The 13,354-nt window shown below is 36.9% G+C and overlaps 1 protein-coding gene across 7 annotated transcripts in view; it reads right to left on the minus strand.

Annotated features, from left to right (window-relative positions):
* Window positions 1–13,354, minus strand: part of DOCK4 (dedicator of cytokinesis 4) — a 435,623-nt gene that overhangs the window by 83,126 nt on the left and 339,143 nt on the right. The window lies entirely within an intron of this gene.

Here is a 13,354-nt window from a genome sequence, read left to right on the forward strand (position 1 = left end):
CTTTCTTCCCCAAATACAGTGGTATTTCCTTGTCTGCCCTCATAAGCAATTTTCAGCTCTGATTATTTCACTAAATACGTGCTTTTGCATAGATTTGTGAAATTATTTTGCACACATAACAATAACTAAGTAACAGATTCTTTTCATAATTTAAAAAAAGAACACTGCTATAATAATATCCCTGTTTGCATAGCAAGAAATAAGCGTTTCAAATGCCACCATTTTAAAATTGGCAGCCTGGAAAGCAGTTTCTTTTTTTGTTTGTTTACTTCAAATAGCACAACATGGTAACTTAAATGCTACTGATTTTTGCTCAAATAAGGGTTCAAAATAAAGAAAGAAACAAAGAAGTGCTACTTTATAGAAACACTTTTCCTACAGTGCAAGAGGTGCAAGTAAAAAAGTTCATACGAAACCCTTCCAAAACAATAAAAAGTCCCATATTCAAGTAAAAAACAGGAGCAATTGTTATGATTTTAGAAATTATTACTAATGTTTATTCATCCATAAATATTGGCTGCTTCACTATGTACCAGGCACTGTGTAGGATACTGGGGATACCTAGTGGGGTAAGCTATATCCTTTCATTTATTCGTGCAAGAGAATCTATGGAGGGCCTGTCACATGGCACACCACAGTAAGTAACTGAACGTGATCTTTGCCTTCACGAAGCTCACAGTTTGGTGGGAGAGATGAATGTTAATCTAAAAACCATACAGATCTATGCCTGCACTACAATCTAGGATAAGACTGAGGGCCGGGTATTCCACAAAGAGCGAAGAGCACCTAGCTCAGAGGCAAGAGAGAGCACAGGGTTGCCCAACTGCAAGGGGAGCAGCAAGAAATGGGGCTGAAAGATAAACAGGGACAAATGAAAGATGGATGGATGGAAGGATGGATAGATATACAGACAGACAGAGAGATGATAAATAAACAGGCACCAAAGATAAATAAATAAATGAAAGATAAATAAATAGGGATCAATCAAAGATAAATAAATAAGTGAAAGAGAAATAAAAGATAAATCTCATACCTTTCCCATGGCAAGCAGTTTGGAAATGTACCCTGAGGGCAAACTGGAGACACTGAGGGGTTTTATGCAGATGTGTGAGAGGATCAAATTTGTGTTTTACAAAGCTTATCTGACTATAATACATAAAGAATTGTTTTGTGTTTACACACGATACTATGGTATCAGAACAGCACAAAATAGAAATTAGGTGTATGAAACAAAATTGGTCAGACACAGAAGGAGGAATTCTGAGATCATGAAACTTGAGTTAAGACATTCAAAAAAGAAAGCACCATGAGGTGGGTAAACAGACTAGGACATTGTCTGCTTATGTCAAGAGCAATGAATGGGACAGAGTTTTCTAGGAACACCTTTCCTTTACTTACCATTTAGATGATAGTCAAATCTATTTTAAAAATTTGCATAAACTTCAAATGTGTAACACCCTTGATAAGGGGTTTGAATTCAATTAAAGGGTGTTAATAATCATTATCACATTGAACTTTGTATCCTTAAAATTGAATATTTAAGTACATTATGCAAAGATAACTCCCAAATGGTCTTCAATCTTCAAGAGCTATAGAACTATTTTTCTATAATAAAAGACTCTAAGTTAAAATAATTGTATGGAAAAAGATGGCTTGTGAAGCAGGCAGACATTTATCAAGAGGGTTGATTCATTCAACAAAGATTTAAATATTCCAGGCTCTGTGCTTAGGACACAAAGACATGGTACCTACTCTCAAAGTCCATAGTCATCAAGAAGACAAGGACACAACACATCATTACGATGTATTGTTTCATGTTATCATTGGCGGGGGGTGGGGGGGGGCGGTGAACTACAGTCTGTGAAGGCTTCATAAAGAAGGTGATACACGAGTTGGATTTATAGCATGAGTTGAAATCAGGGAAGGGATTAACAGGGGTACAAATTACGCAATGGAAGCGAGGTGGTGGTGGAATAGGCATTTTAGGTAAACAAAAAAAATTCAGAAAAACAAAACCTTATATACATGTTACAAATATACAAATTTTAAGTGGCTGGAGTGAAAGGTATTTGGAAAGGGGTGCAGGACAATGAAGATGGAAGGTAGACTGAGGATAGAGAAGACTTGACAGAGATTGGATTTTTCCTGTAAGTAACATGAAGTTGTCCGAGTTTTAAAGTTGGATTGAGACTTGATCAGATAGGATTTTTGAAAGCTGGTGGGCCAGTATATGGGAGACAATGAAAGGTTATAATAATGCTGTACTTAACTTCCAGAACACATATAATCTCTTGCTTAAAGAAAGATCCCCACAGCTCTATATGAAAAGCCATGATCAACAAAGAACAGGAAGCTCACTGCTCTCTAAATATATGAAATACCAGGGATATGGACAAAACTTTAGTCCCCCGTAGAAGGTGGGTGTATAATAAAACATTATTGACTACAGAAGGAGGAAAAAACCCAATCACTTCCTAGTTTTTGATTTGGTTCATTTCTAAAATAATGCCATGTTTTAGAGAAGAAAAGCATTAAACAATGCAGAAGAGCAGCCCTCAGGTGCTGGCTCCTACACACTTCTGTTGACACTGTGACTCACACCACTCATGCACAAGTACCTGAGGACCAAGGAGAAGAAATGGCGTACTGTTCAAAATGCCAGAAGCCACTCCAATAGTAACCCTGGAGACATCCAGGTTCTTAAAGCAAGAATGGAGTTAAAACACCATTAGTCTTAGCAGATACTTGAGAAGTACATACTTTCAAAATTCATTTTGACTTTAGAGAACCATTGGGAAATGCTAGGCCAAATCTTTCCTTGAATTGATAAGAAAGAAAAAAGGAGTGATGCCAGGAATAAAGAACAACAAAAATATTAATTTGAAGATTTCTATATATAATTTTCAGTATCAATTAGATTTAAAATATGCATATCCCATGATGCAGCAATTCTACATCCAGGAAATTCATTCTACAGCAATAAGGGCACAAGTCCATAGAGATAAATGTATCAAAGTGTTTACTGTAGTATCCTGTGTAATGGCAAAAATCAGAAATATCCTGAATGCCCATCACAAGGGGAATGATTAAATTATTAGCATCCATATAATGAGATTCAGAAGAATAAATGATATAGTGAGCTATATAATATCCATGACAGATTGTGTGAAAAAAAGAACCACCAATATGAATAGTATGATTCCTTTAAAAAATTTGTGTGTGCGCATATAGCTTAGAAAATTGTCTATGAGGATACACTCCTGTGTGTTAACAGTAGCTACCTCTGGGGATTAGAATACATGTGTGTGTGGGAGAGGGGGACATATACTTTATTATTTTAAATCAGTAGGGTTATGGGGATTTTTAGTGTCCAATTCCAATATGAGTTAGAATCTTCCATTCACATCACTCTATTAAGCTGTACCTTTCCTTACTGATAGTTGCCTTATTTATTCAATTTCTAACCTATGTAGATATTAAAAAAAACTCCAAGTAACTCTCCCTTTACTAATTTGGCCTTTCTCAGACATCCCCACTTTGTGACTAGAACCATCTTACTACTTTTAAAGAGTTGGCAAATGAAATTTTATGCAATTTGATAGCAAAGACTTCAGCTTAGGAAAGTTTAATAAAGTTTAAGAAAAACCTGAGTGTTTAGCTGCCTGAGCAAAGGGCTCAGATGTTAAGAGAATTCCTAGCCCTCCTAATTACCTGGGGTTTATAATAACACCAATATTCAAGGGGGTGGTGGTATGTGAAATGAGATGCTGTAAGAGAAGAGTTTAGCTCCACATCTGGCTCATGGCTGGGGGTTGGGGTGAGCAGGTATTCCCTAACTGAGCCATGATCGCTGTTGCTGTTTATACATATCACACGCATTTATAACTTAATGACTTAGATGCCCTTGATAACATTAAGGAATTAATAGAGATTGTTTTATTAGTCTTGATATCCCTAGTGTCTACCCAAGCTGCTCAACCAATGTTTGTTGAATCAAATAATTGACACTTGTAATAAAATAATAGCAGTGCCTACCTCTGGGGTTCTTCTGAGGATTAAATGAGTTAATATTAATCAGCCTCTTAGAACAGTGCCTTGCATGTGCTAAGTTCTATATAAATGTTTGCTCTTAGAGGTCTTCAGGTCCTTTACCACCACACCCAAATCCCAAAGTCCTCTAAGATTTTTGGTTTTACAATTCATTTGGCAGTAAAATCTAACCTGGACTATTTATAGTCTTTATTTATCCTACATGGAGTGACTATTTTCTTTAACTGCAGAAACGTTAAGATGTTTGATTATAGTTGCTACCCCAAAGTCTGTTGGAGATGCTATAAAATATACAGTACCTGCATCACATTATCTTTTTGAAATCTCAAAAATTCTGATTTCTGGAATACATTTTGTATTAAGAACTTGGGATACGGGACTATGGACCAGTGCTGTTATCTTTGAAAAATCTTGTAATAAAGGTTTCAGTGGCACAGATAGGAATATTTGACTTTGAAGAAAATTGGGAGCAGGAAAAATTTATTTGTTAAAAGATGGCATCTGAACTTTTAAAATACAGATTAAAACCAGATGACTAATTAGTCTTTAGAAAAATAGATGACCTCTAGCCTGCCTTCACTGTAGTTCTCCCCTTCCATTCTTATACTGGGGAAGATGATCTTCCTCCCAGTCAAGGCTAATTCTGGCTCCTCCTGCTGCCTTCTCAGGGATCTCACCCTGTGAGTTAGCACCTCTTTCTTATATCTTCAGCTTCTCCCTCTCCACCAGCTCTGATCCTTAATATCTAAACATGCGTAAGTCTCCTCCATCATAAATATTCCTCTGACATCCAAAGTTGTCCTCTCTTCCTCTTCTTGAAACACTGTATACATCCACTATACATTTTTCGTTTTTTCATTCCTCAATCCATGACAACTAGGATTCCACCCTCACCACTGCAATGAAACTGCTCATTAAGTTCACCAACAACGTTAATGGACCCTTTTATGATCTTACTTGACATGTTCACAGTAGCAGACACGGTTCTTATTCCTCCTTAATGCTTAGGATTCTATTTAGGTCCCATTAACTTCATACTCTATATTCTCCTTCGATGTTCACATTTACTCTCATGATGTCAATTCACTGGCTGACAATTTCCAAATCTACATTTGTAACCCAGTTTAGTCTCCTGAGCTTCAGATACTGTCTATAAGACATCTCTGATTCGATGTCCCTCAGGTGACCCAACGCAGGCTGAAACGGAATTAACTTTGCTCCCAAACCTGTACACCCATAACTCCTGGGTTTCCCATGCAGTGAATGGCACCAACATCTAGCCAGTTGTCAAAGAGCCTGAAAGTCATTTTCAACTCCTCTCTCTCCTTCACCTTTTCTATATAATCAGTCATCGGGTCCTGCCAATTCAACTTCCTAAATGTCCCTACAATCTCTCATCACGATCATCTCAATTTCAGGCCACAGTTATCGCTAGCTTAAATTACTGCATCAGATACTTTACAGGGTTCTTCTTCTCATCTTGACCTCAGCTAATCCAATTTCAATAGTGCAGCCAGATAGGTCTTTCTTAACTCAAATGTGATCATGTCTCTCCCTTCTTAAAATTCTCCATAGTTTCCAAACGTCCTCAAAACAAAGTCCATACACAGGAGGAATGATGTCAGCATCATGGCAGAGTGAGCTCTTCGCTTGGACTCTGCCCACAAGATACAACAAAAAGGACATTCAAAAACCAACGGAGGACACTCACACAACATAAAAGATGTCTGACAGACCCACGCAGAGACATATGTCTAAAGGTGGAGGTGCCGGACCCCTCAGTGGAAGTGGAAGGAGGTAAAGGGATCTCCTTTTCCTCCCTGAATGGTAGCAACCCAGGGTACAGGACTGTGTGCAGCTCTGAGTGGAGATGGGGGAGGGGTGGCTCTCCATGGGAACACCTTTGCTCTCTAAGTTCCCTCACAGGCCATGGGAAAGCCCCACACAGACATGGCTAACCTATTGCAGGGATGTTTTTATCAAGCCAGCATCCTGGGAGAACAAATAGCAAGAGCAGAGCAAGAACGCCCTGGGGATTCTGCACATGAAAGTAATGCCCCTCCCCCTGCGTGGTGCACCAACTCAGCCATTCAGTTAGGGTGCTGCCATATGTTAGAAAAGCAGCAGCTGTGAGAGAGCAAGGTGGGGATCACGGCAGACTCAGGATACAAAGCTCTTGACCCTCACCCAGCGGTGGCAGGTAGAAGCTGTGATAAGATACTATCTCTATGCAGAGGCACAAATCTACGCTATCAAACAGTATGAAGAAATATACTAATACTCCAGACAGGAAGGAAAATGACAAGCACTGAGAAATCTGTCCTGAAGGTACAGAAATTTATAATCTAAATGACAGAGACTTCAAAATAGCTATCATTAAAAAAACTCAATGAGTTACAAGAAAATGCACATAGACACTTCAGAGAAATCAGGAACAAAACTAATAAACAGAATTAGTCACAAAAGAGATTGAAACTATAAAGAAAATTCAATCAGAAATGTTGGAGACAAAAAACACCATGGAGGAGATAAAAAGAAAAATCTGGACTCACTGATTAACAGAGCTGATATTATGGAAGAGAGAATTAGCAGTCTGGAGGGCAGGAATATAGAAATATTTCAGATGGAGGAGGAGAGAGAACTAAGACTAAAAAGAAATGAAAAAATTCTCCCAGAAATCTCCAACACAATAAGGAAATGCAACATAAGGATTATGGGTATTCCAGAGGACAAAGAGGAGGAGAATGGAGCAGAAAGCTTGTTCAAAGAAACAATAGCTGAGAACTTCCCAAACCTGGAGAAGAAATGAAAGAAGCTAATCAAACTCCTAATTATATCAATGTAAAAAGACCTTCTCCAAGGAATATAGGAGTAAAGCTGGCAAAAGTCAATGGCAAAGAAAAAAACAGTAAGAGCAGTAAGGCACAAGATAATAACTTATAAAGGAACACCTATCAGGCTTTCAGTGTATTTCTCAGCAGAAACCTTAAGGCTAGGAGAGAGTGGAATTATATATTCAAAATTCTGAAAGACAAAAACTTTCAGCCAGGAATATTCTATCCAGTGAAAATATCCTTCAAATATGATGGAGAAAGAAAAACTTTCCTAGATAAACAAAAGCTAAGGGAGTTCATTATCACAAACCACCCCCCCACAAGAAATGCTCAAAAAGGCCCCATATCTGAAAAAGAAAGGGCGGGGCTTAAAAAGCCATCAGCAAGGAGATAAATAGGTAGACAAAAATCAGAAAATTGCAGCTATCAGAACAGGTTACCAAATGCTTAATTATAACAGTGAAGATAAAGGGAAGGAAAACATCAAAAATAAACATAATCTCCTCATTTAAACCACAAATCACAACACAAGATGAAATAAATTGTGACAATAATAACTTAGAAGGGGAAAAGGAAAAGGATGGAATGGGCTTAGTCTAAGGAAATAAAAGACTATCAGAAAATGGATTATCTCATCTCCAAGATTTTTTATACAAACCTCACAGTAACCACTAAACAAATAAACAGAACAGAGATAAATCATAAATAAAGAGAAAACTGAGCAAACCAACATAGAAAACTATCAAATTGAATCAGTAGTCTAAAATACAGGGGACGAGAAGCAAGGGAAATGCAGAGGAACTGGAAAATGAGTGATAAAATGGCAGCATTAAGCCCTCATTTATCAATAATCACTCTAAATGTAAAAGGATTGAATATTCCAATCAAAAGCACAGAGTGGTGGGACGGATTAAAAAACAAGACACAACAATATCCTGCCTCCAGGAAACACATCTCAGTTCTGAAGACAAACACAGGCTCAGAGTGAATGGAAGACAATACTCTAAGCTAATGGCGAAGAAAAGAAAGCACGTGTTGCCATAGTTATATCAGACAAAGTAGACTTCAAGATAAAACAGGTAATGAAAGACAAAGAGGGGCAGCATATAATGATAAAAGGGAGACTCCACCAAAAAGGCTTAAAACTTATAAATATACATGCACCCAACTCAGGAGCACCAAAATACATAAAGCAAGTATTAACAAACCTAAAAGGAGATATTCAAAACAACACAATAATAGGGGACCTTAAACACCACACTTACATCAATGGATAGATCATCCAGACAGAAAGTCAACAAGGAAATAGTGGAATTAAATGAAAAACTAGACCAGATGGACTTAATAGATATATATAGAACACTCCATCCAAAAACAGCAGAATATACATTCTTCTCAAGTGAGCATGGAACATTCTCAAGGATAGCTCATATCTTGGGAAACGAGGTAAGCCTCAATAGATTTAAGAAGACTGAAATCATATCAAGCATCTTTTGTGACCATAATGCTATTAAACTAGAAGTGAACCACAAGAAAAAAGCTGGGAAAGTGACATATATGTAGAGACTAAGCAACATGCTACTGAACAACCAATGGATCACTGAAGAAATTAAATGATAAATAAAAAAATATCTGGAGATAAGTGAAAATGAAACTACACCATTCTACTCATATGGGATGCAGCAAAAGCAGTCCTAAGAGGGAAATTCAAAGCAATACAAGGCCCTTTAACAAAAAAGAAAAATCTCAAATAAGCAATCTTAAACTACACCTAACAGGATTAGAAAAAGAAGAACAAACAAAGACCAAAGTCAGTCAAAGGAAAGAAATGATAAAAATTAGAGCAAAAATAAACGAAATTGAAATAACAACAACAAAAAACAGTAGGAAGGATCAAGGAGGGAAGGGGCTGGTTCTTTGAGAAGATAAACAAAATTGCCAAACCTTTAGCCAGACTCATGATGAAAAAGAGAAGGTTCAGGTAAATAAAATAAGAAATGAAAGAGGAGAAATTACAATGGATACCACAGAAACACAGAGGATTATAACAGAATACTATGAAAAACTATATGCCAACAAATTGGACAACCTAGAAGAAATGGATAAATTCTTAGACTCATACAACCTCCAAAAACTGAATCAAGAAGAAATAGAGAATGTGAACAGACCAATCATAAGTAAAGAGATAGAAACAGTAATCAAAAACCTCACAAAAATAAAAGTCCAGATGGCTTATCCAGAGAATTCTACCTAACATTCAAAGAAGACTTAATACCCATCCTTCTCAAAGTATTCCAAAAATTGAAGAAGCCAGAACACTTCTTAACACATTTTATGAGGTCAACCTTGCACTGATCCCTAAGCCAGACAAGGACAACACAAAGAAGGAAAATAACAGGCCAATATCACTGATGAACATAGATGCAACAATCCTTAGAAAATATTGGCAAACTGAATACAGCAATACATTAAAGAGATGATACACCACGATCAAGTGGGATTTATACCAGGGATGCAGGGATGGTTCAACATCCACAAATCAATCAATGCGATAAACCACATTCACAAAATGAGGCATAAAAACCACGATCATCTCAATAGAAGCAGAGAAAGCATTTGACAAGATTCAACATCCATTTATGATAAAAACTCTCAATAAAATGGGTATAGAAGGAAAGTACCTCAACATAATAAAGGCCATATATGACAAACCCATGGCCAACATCATACTCAACAAGGAAAAACTGAAAGTCATCTCTCTGAGAACAGGAACAAGAGAAGTGTGCCCACTCTTGCCACTCTTATTCGACATAGTATTGGAGGCTTTGGCCAGAGCAATTGGGCAAGAAAAATAAATAAAAGAAATCCAAATAGGCAATGAAGAAGTGAAACTCTCGCTGTTTGCAGATGACATGATTTTATACATAGAAAACCCTAAAGAATCCATCAGAAAACACTTAGAAATAATCAACAATTACAGCAAAGTTTCAGGGTACAAAATCAATTTAAAAACTCAGTTGCATTTCTATGCTCTAATAATGAACTAACAGAAAGAGAACTCAAGAATACAAACCCATTTACAACTGCAACAAAAAGAATAAAATATCTGGGAATAAATTTAACCAAGGAGGTGAAAGACCTATACAATGAAAAGTGTAAGACATTATTGAAAGAAATTGATGATGCCATAAAGAAATGGAAAAATATTCCATGCACATGAATTGGAAGAATAAATGTAGTTAAAATGCCCATACTATCTAATGCAGACTACAGATTCAATGCAATCCTAATCAGAATCCCAATGACATTCTTCATGGAAATAGAACAAAGAATCCTAAAATTCATATGGGGCAACAAAAGACCCTGAATAGCTAAAGCAATCCTGAGAAACAAGAACAAAGCTGGAGGCATCACAATCCCTGACTTCAAAATGTACTACAAAGTTATCATAATCAAAACAGCATGGTACTGGTACAAAAACACACAGATCAATGGAACAGAACTGAAAACCCAGAAATAAAACCACACATCTATGGACAGCTAATCTTCAACAAAGGAGCTAAGAACATACAATGGAGAAAGGAAAGTCTCTTCAATAAATGGTGCTCAGAAAACTGGACAGCCACATGCAAAAGAATGAAAGTAGACCATTATCTTATGCCACACACAAAAATTAGCTTAAAATGGATCAAAGACTTGAAGGTAAGACCTGAAACCATAAAACTCCTAGAAGAAAATATAGGCAGTACACTCTTTGACAATGGTCTTAGAAGGATCTTTTCAAATACCATGTCTACTCAGACAAGGGAAACAAAAGAAAAATACACAAATGGGACTGCATTAGATTAAAGAGCTTCTTCAAGGCAAAGGAAACCAGGAACAAAATGAAAAGAAAACCCATCAAGTGGGAAAACATATTTGCAAGTCCTATATCCAACAAGGGGTTAACCTTCAAAATATATAAAGAACTCACACAATTCAACAACAACAAAACAAACTACCTGATTAAAAAATGGGAGAGGATATGAACAGACAGTTTTCCAAAGAAGATATACAGATGGCCAATGAGCACATGAAAAGATGTTCAACATCACTAATCATCAGGGAAATGCAAATCAAAACTATGCTAAAGTATCACCTTACACCCATTACAATGGGTATAATCATGAAGACAAAAAAATAACAAATGTTGAGAGGATGTGGAGAAAAGGGGCCCTCATACACTGCTGGTGGGAATATAAACTGTGCAGCCACTATGGAAAGCAGTATGGAGATTTCTGAAAAAATTAAAAACAGAAACACCATATGACCCAGCTATCCCACTATTGGGTATTTATCCAAAGAACTTGAAGGCAACAGTACACAGAGATTCATGCACCCCTATGTTCAGTGCAGCATTATTCCACGAAGTGGAAGCAACCTCAGTGTCCATCTACTGATGATCGGATAAAGAAGATGTGGTATATATACACAATGGAATACTACTCGGGCATAAAAAAAGACAAAATTGTCCCATTCGCAATAACATGGATTGACCTTGAGGGTATTATGTTAAGTGAAATAAGCCAGGCAGAGAAAGACAAACACCATATGATTTCACTCATATGTGGAAGATAATCTAACACATGGACAAAGAGAACAGTTTAGTGGTTACCAGAGGGGAAGGGGGTTGGGCCGTGGGCACAAGGAGGGAAGGGGCACATTTATATGGTGACTGACAAACAATAATGTACAAGTGAAATTTCAAAACGTTATAAACTATTATGACCGCAATAAGAAAACACCATAAAAAAAATAAAGTCCACACACATTTGCAGAACCTTACATCTTACAAATCTCTTCCTTACACTCTAGTCTATCAATCAACAAATATTTCTTGAACGCCTACAGCATGCTAGGCATGTTCTGGGATTTGAGGGTGCAGCAGTGAACCAGCCAAAGTTTCAGACATCAAGGAACTTATGACGTAGTGGCTAAATGTTGGGGATACACATAAACTAAAATATTCCAGATTCTAGTAAATGTCATAAAGGTGGAGTGGTGGATGTGCTATGTCAGTTACGATATTCAGGTGACATTTTAGTTGAGAGATCTGAATGTCCCAGCCAAAGATATGTCTAGCACTCACCTACTCATCTCTCAGTTCTCAGCTGAGACCTCCCTTGGGGAGTTTTTCTCTTGCCTTGAGATTGGATTGGCAGCAACTCCTGGATGCTCCAAAGCACCGTGTGCTTAACCTGTGCATTTGCCACTCACTGTGTTAATCCCGTTACCTGTCTGTTTCCTCCCCTTACAGGGACTGGCCTTTTTGTTCCCAGTTACATAATAACACCAGTAGTGCTTGGTATGCCTAAATTGCTCAATCTACGTTTCCTGAAGGCCTGATGAAGTAACTAATATCATTAAATAATTTTCCTGGCCTGAAGGCACAGTTAAGTTTGAAGAGGGAAATATATATCCTTTGAAAAGGTGTGTGGCTGACTGAAATGAGGAAAGGCCACATAAAACACTTTATCCTTTATTTCCATTTGCTTTATTATCAATAACCTGAATATTAAAGCATAAAACTCAATACTTAGATTAAATTAATCATGTTTTCCAATTGATACTTTTTTGCTACTTTTTTATGCCCAGGCTCTGTAAAAATATGTAGTCTTTTCCTACGTGAAATTTTTGAAATATGAAGTCATAGACTTCTTAAGTAAAACCTAATGGTTCCATGACTTTGTTAAATATTCAACTTTTGATGAAAGTTAATAACTGCACAATTATCTTCCTTTTTAACCACATCGATTTCTGTATGTAGAGAGGGTAAATTCTAAGCCTTTTTCTCCATTTTTAATTCTAAACTCAAGATTGAATGCAAGCATGAAAAACATGATATTTTCAGACTTGAGCATATGCCAATCAACTGACTGCTAGACAGATTACATTTGCCCAAACCTATTCTTTCTTCCATGGGACTCAGCTTAACTGTTCCAAGGTAAGTGAAAGATTCTTCTGAGATCATCCAACATCCTCCAGGCAGTTAGAAGTCAAAGATAAGTGATTTTTATGCACTATCTATGTTAAAAAAATCTACAAATCTTCCCTAAGGCACCATGAAGGATCCAATCATGCAAACTTTACAGTTAGTGACTATACCCATTGTCCTATAATATCTCCACCTCCCAGTATTTAAGTAATCCTTCCATTATGATAGCTTACATATGAAGTTGTCTGGAAAACTGAAGAGATGGAAGAGAAATAAAAGTAAATAAGAACAGATGACAGGTCATTCCTCCAACTGAGGACAATCAACATCAAAGCTTTTAGTGAACACTAAGAAGAAAGCATTAAATTTCTCTAAATCTCAGCAAAGTTTGAATTTTTATAAACCTGGCATCAATATTTTCTGTTTAATGTCAGCCTGTCAGACTAGCGCAGCATATTGGTTAAATGATAGCTGATAAAGAATATAAAATATATCT

Source organism: Equus caballus, chromosome 4 (genome assembly GCF_041296265.1).
Source record: "Equus caballus isolate H_3958 breed thoroughbred chromosome 4, TB-T2T, whole genome shotgun sequence".
NCBI classification, from domain to species: Eukaryota; Metazoa; Chordata; class Mammalia; order Perissodactyla; family Equidae; genus Equus; species Equus caballus.